General features: G+C 45.4%; 1 protein-coding gene across 9 annotated transcripts in view; it reads left to right on the top strand.

Annotated features, from left to right (window-relative positions):
* FGGY (FGGY carbohydrate kinase domain containing) overlaps positions 1-7,693 on the top strand; it is a 523,869-nt gene that overhangs the window by 439,896 nt on the left and 76,280 nt on the right. The gene's annotated exons all lie outside the window — the stretch shown is intronic.

The following is a 7,693-nucleotide window of genomic DNA, read 5'->3' as shown; positions in this document are numbered from 1 at the left end:
CCTGCCCCTAACCCCTCCTAGCATCAGGGTCTTTTCCAATGAGTCAACTCTTCACATGAGGTGACCAAAGTATTGGAGTTTCAGCTTCAGCATCAGTCCTTCCAATGAACACCCAGGACTGATCTCCTTTAGAATGGACTGGTTGGATCTCCTTGCAGTCCAAGGGACTCTCAAGAGTCTTCTCCAACACCACAGTTCAAAAGCATCAATTCTTTGGCACTGAGCCTTCTTCACAGTCCAACTCTCACATCCATACACGAGCACTGGAAAAACCATAGCCTTGACTAGACAGACCTTTGTTGGCAAAGTAATGTCTCTGCTTTTGAATATGCTATCTAGGTTGGTCATAACTTTCCTTCCAAGGAGTAAGCGTCTTTTAATTTCATGGCTGCAGTCATCATCTGTAGTGATTTTGGAGCCCAGAAAAATAAAGTCTGACACTGATTCCACTGTTTCCCCATCTATTTCCCATGAAGTGATGGGACCGGATGCCATGATCTTCGTTTTCTGAATGTTGAGCTTTAAGCCAACTTTTTCACTCTCCTCTTCCACTTTCATCAAGAGGCTTTTGAGTTCCTCTTCACTTTCTGCCATAAGGGTGGTGTCATCTGCATATCTGAGGTTATTGATATTTCTCCCGGCAATCTTGATTCCAGCTTGTGTTTCTTCCAGCCCAGCGTTTCTCATGATGTACTCTGCATATAAGTTAAATAAGCAGGGTGACAATATACAGCCTTGACGTACTCCTTTTCCTATTTGGAACCAGTCTGTTGTTCCATGTCCAGTTCTAACTGTTGCTTCCTCACCTGCATACAGGTTTCTATAGTGCATAGCAGTACATAAAAGTCTTGTAAACAGGCATTACTACCTATGTGCCATATCTCTGTAGATGATGATGGCAGTGATAATGATTTTAGGCATCACTTGATGACTTCTACAGGCCAAACACTGTTCAAATCACTTTACATGAATTAGCATATTTAATCACCAAAACAATATCATGGGATAAGATCTAAAAGTATTCCCATTTTATACATGTTTACAGAATGTTTGTGTGTTCCCCAAAAGGAAACGTCTACAAGGTAATGTATGAGCCTGCCATAGCTAATGTGCAATTAAAAAGTTAATATTAGTGGCTCTTTCTTGGACTTTAAGAATTAGTTTGGGTCACTTGTCTTTGTCCCATTAACCAACTGTCCCTTTGGGAGCTTATGCTTCCCTTCACCCTTTTATACCTGTCAACTTCTCCTCACTGGGTGACTCCAGCTTTATCTCCTGAAAGAGCAATGTCTGCCCTCCCAGAGCTTATACTCTCATTGGGAGGAGTCTCATACAAGTATTTCTGGAAACAAGTAGTCACAACAAATAATAGGATTTCAGGTAGCAAAAAAAAAAAAAAAAAAAATGCTGTAAGAGGAAGTAAAGCAACATGAAGGAACAAAGAGAAGGCCAGGCAGATTGGGCAGGTGGGACTGGCTGTGTGAGCAGTGTTGATAGAAGGGCCGTCCTGAGTTAGGATGTCTGAGATGAGACTGGCATGGCAGAGAGCACGGGGTGCAAAGGTCCGTGGGTGGGAATGAACCGAACATGTCTAAAGAAGAGCAGGAAAAAACCAGGGAATGGGTCTCTTCTTTCTCTCCCTCCTCAGCTCTCTGACACTCCATTTTCTGCCCCAGACCCTGGTCTTGCTGAATTCAAAGAAATGGTCTGGAATGACAGAATCCTGGGATGATATTCATGGAAGTCAGGGGGCAGGGAGGGACACTGGCAAGAGGATCAGACTGGGAGAGCCTACACTCCGTGTGTCTGCCAGGTACACTCACATGTAATGTCTGTCTATTGTGTACAGTCGGATTAAAGTGAGCATAAGGCAGAAGTGAGGTCCCAGCCCTTCCTGGCACAGTGAGTCATTCATCCTTCAGTGCTCCTGTAGTACAGAACAGACCGGGCACATATTCCTCCTCGTATGTAGGGCAACTCTTCCTCCCACCAGGCTAGAAGCTTATTGAGGGCAGAAGCTATGTCAGAATCATTCTTCAAGCCGTTTTCCTTCTTACATTCATTTACCCGGCACTGTTTCTGAGTGCCAGCCACTTATGCTAGGTCTGTCTCTCTGTCCATAGATGCAGGTCTGCACAAGAAAGACCCGGTCCTTGTTCTCAAGTTTACAGTATTGCAGAGGGAAAATACAGTAAAGTAGACAACCAACCGTACTGGAGTCTGCTCTGTGCTGTAATAGGTGATGCACCTCACCCAGCCTTTGGGAGGCAGAGAAAACGTTCAAAGGAATGACAGTTGCACCAGGACTTGGAAGTATGAACTAAACAGAGGGGTGTGTGTGTGTGGCTGAGATGGGGAGGGTGTACACAATTTTAGATCTTGGGAACAAAGGATTCATGAACCTAAAGGTGAATTCAGTATGTACTGGATGAAAATATGAATTTGAGTAAATAAACGAATGAACAAATTAATGCTTTGGTCTTGTAGGAGCAGCTCCTAACATGGAAGTAGAAAGCCGGAAGACATTTTGTTAATTTACCTTGATAAGTCACTGTTCCCAATGCTGCCTGTCCTGTGCCTGTGGGCAGACTCTCATGAAAACCTGTGTGATTATCAGAAGGCTGCTTGCCTCATAGATCATGCAGGGATTTATTGGAAAAGTGAGTTAAGCAGTCATTTCTAACCTGGGGAATGGATCTATCCCAAGCCCAATGACCAGCATTCCTATCTATCCTGAACATTACTTAGATGACAACTGTGGGATGGATGAAGGGTTAAAAAAATGAAGTCGGAATCTCAAGGCTGTGCATAGAAGGGAGAGTGGCTGTTAGAATGTTCGAGATGTGAGAGGAAGAGTGCTGGCTTGAAAGAGGCAAGGACCTGGCTTCTGGTCTTTGCTCTGTTTTTGGTGTGGCATTGGTCTCTACCCTGTGCAGTGGAGTGATGCCAGGCAATGGCTGAGATGCCTTTCAGCTCTGAAATTCTGTGATCATCTTAGTTCTACCAGATGAAGAGAGGGAGGGAGTGGGTATGTATGGGTACCAGCCCTTCCCTGGGGTGCTTCCTCCCCAAGAAGCCTGGGCATCTCCTGGCCCAGAGAACCCTAAGGAGCTATCCTGACCTGCCACACTCATGGGCGGGTCTGACTGTCCTTCACCTGTGTTCCTGCAGAGCCATGCATGACTTCACTCCTGGTGGCCTTCTCCTCCCCGTGTCTGTTCTACAGTGATGCGAGAGCTCAGCTATTCCTGATGTAGCCTTTCCTGAGAGTCCCCACACTGAGCCTCTGGTCTGCTTATTTTCCCTCTTTCCTTCCTGCTCTAAAGCCATATCACAAGCATTCATATCCCAGCCCTTCCACTAACCACCTGTGTAGCCTTCATCAGGTGCCTTAATCTCTCTGCTGCTGCTGCTAAGTCGCTTCAGTCGTGTCTGACTCTGTGCGACCCCACAGACGGCAGCCCACCAGGCTCCCCCATCCCTGGGATTCTCCAGGCAAGAACACTGGAGTGGGTTGCCATTTCCTTCTCCAATGCATGAAAGTGAAAAGTGAAAGGGAAGTCGCTCAGTCGTGTCCAACTCTTTGTGACCCCATGGACTGCAGCCCACCAGGCTCCTCCGTCCATGGGATTTCCCAGGCAAGAGTACTGGAGTGGGTGGTCATTGCCTTCTCCACTCTCTCTGGTGGATAGCAAATAAATCTATAGAGTTGTTTGTAAAGAGGAATGAAATAATTCATATAAAGCAGTTAGAACGGTACCTGGTACACTGTAGGTACAATGTGCATTGCTTCCTTCCTTCCTCAAACATTTTCTGCTCTATTCTAAGCAAACAGGATGGATCCTGTGGTTGTAGGACACCTCTGCCCTGAGGAGTCCAGTCCAGTGCCTACTGTGAGGGACATGCTGCACCTTGGCTACCTCACTGAGTCCCCACCTCAGTCCAGAGTGATACTTATTCTCAGAATTCTTTTCAGGCCCCAGCCCAGAGAGCAGGGGAGTCATGTAACATTCCCTGCAGGGTGCAATTTGTAAACGGCACAGTTGGAATCAGAGCTCAGCTCTCAGATCTCTCAGACTCCAAATCGAATGCTCTTTTTCCCACCTCACCCAGGCTGGCACTGGCTTGTTTTGAAAGGAAAATGAAGAAGTTGTGCATTATGGGAGTGATGCTCTGGAGATCAACTCTCCTTCCCAGGTCATCCACTCCCAGCTTTCAGAAGAGGTGGGACTGCTAGGCTCCTGAGCCCAGCTCCCAGCAGCCCTTGCGTCCGCCCATCTGAAAAGGATCGTCTTTAAAAGCAAGGAGCCAGAAAAAATAATTCATACTAAAAACAAACTCTGTCATGAGTCATTTGACTTTGCTTTCCCCCGAACACATAGTTTATGTCTTGGGCGAGCTAAGGCTAAAGGAACATCTGATATGTTTTAGGCTAGCAGAGCCATTATTTAAGGAGCTCTACATCCAGTATGTGTCTCTTGAACCCCATGGTTTAAATCAAGGCTTGTGCTGAGGGAGCCTGACAATTTGTTATTGCTGTTGTGGTTCTTTCGGGGTGTGACTGTACGAGTTTTATCAAGGTGACGAGAATCTTTGGTCCGCGGTTCAGAAGCTCTCGGGTGTTGAACTGACCTATGCAGTAGCTATTCCGAGTGAATATGTGCCCGAGAGGAAGGTGTACAATGTGCAAGTGCTGAGATGGGTGAGCCCCCCTGGAAATGAGAGGGAGAGAAGGTGGGGGAGGGGGCAGGCTTCCAAAGCAGCTGCTTTCTTGTCCCATCTGCAGAGGAGGGAGTCTCAGCCCTGGACCAGAGTACTTCTCAATCCTAGGTGAACAGGACATTACCCAGAACCCAAGACAAATGTCTCCACTTCTGTGAATTGCTCCTCTTTAGATAACTGAAAAATGATGGAAATACATTTATATTGTAAAATCTCAAACAACGTAGCAATGGGCTTCCCTGGTAGCTCAGCTGGTAAAGAATCCACCTGCAATGCGGGGATACCTGGGTTCGATCCCTGGGACAGGAAGATCCCCTGGAGGAGGGCATGGCAGCCCACTCCAGTATTCTTGCCTGGAGAATCCCGTGGACAGAGGAGCCTGCTGGGCTACAGTCCATGGGGTCGCAAAGAGTCAGACACGACTGAGCAACTGAGCACATAGAGTAAAAGGCAAAAGACACAAATATCCCCTCATCACAGAGATAATCATATTGTCCGTTTTGTCTTTCTAATCTTTTTAATACAGTCACAGATATATATATATATATATGTGTGTGTGTGTGTGTGTGTGCATGTGTGTGCATGAATAGGGTCATATAGTACAAACTGTTCTGCAAGTTTTTTTTCACTTATTAGATACTTGGAATATGTCAGTACAGGTAGAGCCACCCCATGCCTGTTACATATTGATAGAAATTCCAGAGCCTGCATACATAAACGTTATTTAACCAATGTCCTATTGACAGACATTTAGGTTGTTTCTAGTGTCTGGCTTTTGCAAACAGAGATACAAGGATCATCCTGGGTATGGTTCTTTATACATAAATATGAACAGTTCTCTTGGAGAGATACAAAAGGTGGAATTTCTACTGGAAGGATTTGTGTGTTTGAAATCATGTTGCTGCTGCTGCTGCTAAGTCACTTGTTGTGTCCAACTCTGTGAGACCCTATAGACGGCAGCCCACCAGGCTCCCCCGTCCCTGGGATTCTCCAGGCAAGAGCACTGGAGTGGGTTGCCATTTCCTTCTCCAATGCATGAAAGTGTAAAGTGTTAGCTGTGGCCAAAACTATCCTCCAAAGAGGCTGTCCCAGTTTGTCTCCCTGCCAATGGTGCCCCGTGCCTTTGCCAACACTGCATATTGTTAACCATATAACATTTTTGCCCATTTCTTAGGCAGACAATGACAGCTCATTGTTCCTTTCCTTTGCCTCAGCCCTGTTGCTAGTGAGAATGAACATTTTCTTTATTTATCTTCAGTCACTTAATACTGTATTCTGTTGTGCATGCTTCAGTCAGGTCTGACTCTTTGTGACCTTATAGACTGTAGCCAGCTAGGCTCTTCTGTCCATACCATTCTCCAGGCAAGAATTCTGGAGTAGGTTGCTTTGCCCTCCTCCAGGGGATCTTCCCAACCCAGGGATTGTATCCACGTCTCTTATGTCTCCTGCGTTGGCAGGCAGGTTCTTTATCACTAGCAACACCTGGAAAGACCCTCTGTTTTCTGTTAATGGCCTATTACTATCCTCTCTTCATGTTCCCATAAGGTTGTTTGTCTTTCCCTCAGGGATCTGGAGGGGTTCTTCGTGTGGTCTGTACATCAATTCTTTGTCATATATATTAAAGATTTTCTTTTTTTAATTTTATTTTATTTTTTAACTTTACACTATTGTATTGGTTTTGCCATATATCAAAATGAATCTGCCACAGGTATACATGTGTTCCCCATCCTGAACCCTCCTCCCTCCTCCCTCCCCGTACCATCCCTCTGGGTCGTCCCAGTGCACCAGCCCCAAGCATCCAGTATCGTGCATCGAACCTGGACTGGCGACTCGTTTCATATATGATATTATACATGTTTCAATGCCGTTCTCCCAAACCCTCAATATCTACCTTTGCTTATAGTGTCTCATATAGGAGTTTTAAATTTTCTTGTGTTTACATCCATGAATCTCTTTCTTTATGGCTTCAAGATTTCTTGCAAGTTTTTCCTGTAAACTATTTCTTTTCCTGAAGCTGTGTTTTTCAGAATAATAACATTGTACACTACAACACACCAGGTTGGCAGAATGGCCTCTGTGTTTTTGCAGACATTCTTGGTTATTTCGCGATTAACAATGGGGAAATTCTGAAACCATATGGATCAGTCATAGGCAAATGAGAGGCCGCAGGGAACTAGCTAGCAGGCAGCCCACAGTCATATATGTGGGCCTTGGACCATATCCCACCTCCCGTACTTACCACTTGATTTGGGGACATCACTTTGCTGCTCTGAGCCTTAGTTTATTTCTCTGTAAAACTGGGCAAATCACAATTCCAAAGGATTACTGTGAGGTTTAATGTCTCCCGTGTCCCAGCCCACTTAATGCATGCTTGTTTCTGCCTCTCCTGATAAAAGTCTTTTTTTTCCCTTCTCCCTGCACATTTAAGTATAATTGGTCACTGAAAACTGTTGACTTCCATTTCTTCGGAGGATTTTGTAGCTGAATTGTGGAGTCACAGCTTACCCAAGAGTCTGAGGCAATTTCCTCATGATACATCTCTGTGGGCCTAAAGGAAACGAAACACCTACACTGTTGCTCAATGCTGGAAAATTCTCCAGGGTGGCCAACACCTCTGGCAGACAGAAGCCAGGGTTCTGGGGGACACAGTCCATGTAGGCAGAGAGCTTTAGTAGTTCCTGGACTCACTGAGCTCCTGCCTGTGCAAGGACAATCCGCTCTTCTTTGAAATCATCTCCTCTTCTCCATCCCTTGCCTGGCATCCTTTGCTTCTTATAGCAACACAACACTCAAAGTTAGGATCACAGACACTTGAGTTAAACTACCTGGGTATAAGATCCAGCCTGGAACAAATGACTTAATTGCTCTCTACCTCAGTTTCCCTTTCTGTAAAATGGGAATACTCATATTACCTAGTCCATAGGGCTGTTATAAGAATTAATACTTATAAAGCCCTGGTACATAGTACAGT

Source organism: Bos javanicus, chromosome 3 (genome assembly GCF_032452875.1).
Source record: "Bos javanicus breed banteng chromosome 3, ARS-OSU_banteng_1.0, whole genome shotgun sequence".
NCBI lineage: Eukaryota > Metazoa > Chordata > Mammalia > Artiodactyla > Bovidae > Bos > Bos javanicus.
The sequence above is the reverse complement of the archived record's forward strand: the minus strand, read 5'-3'. Positions and strand labels throughout refer to the sequence as shown.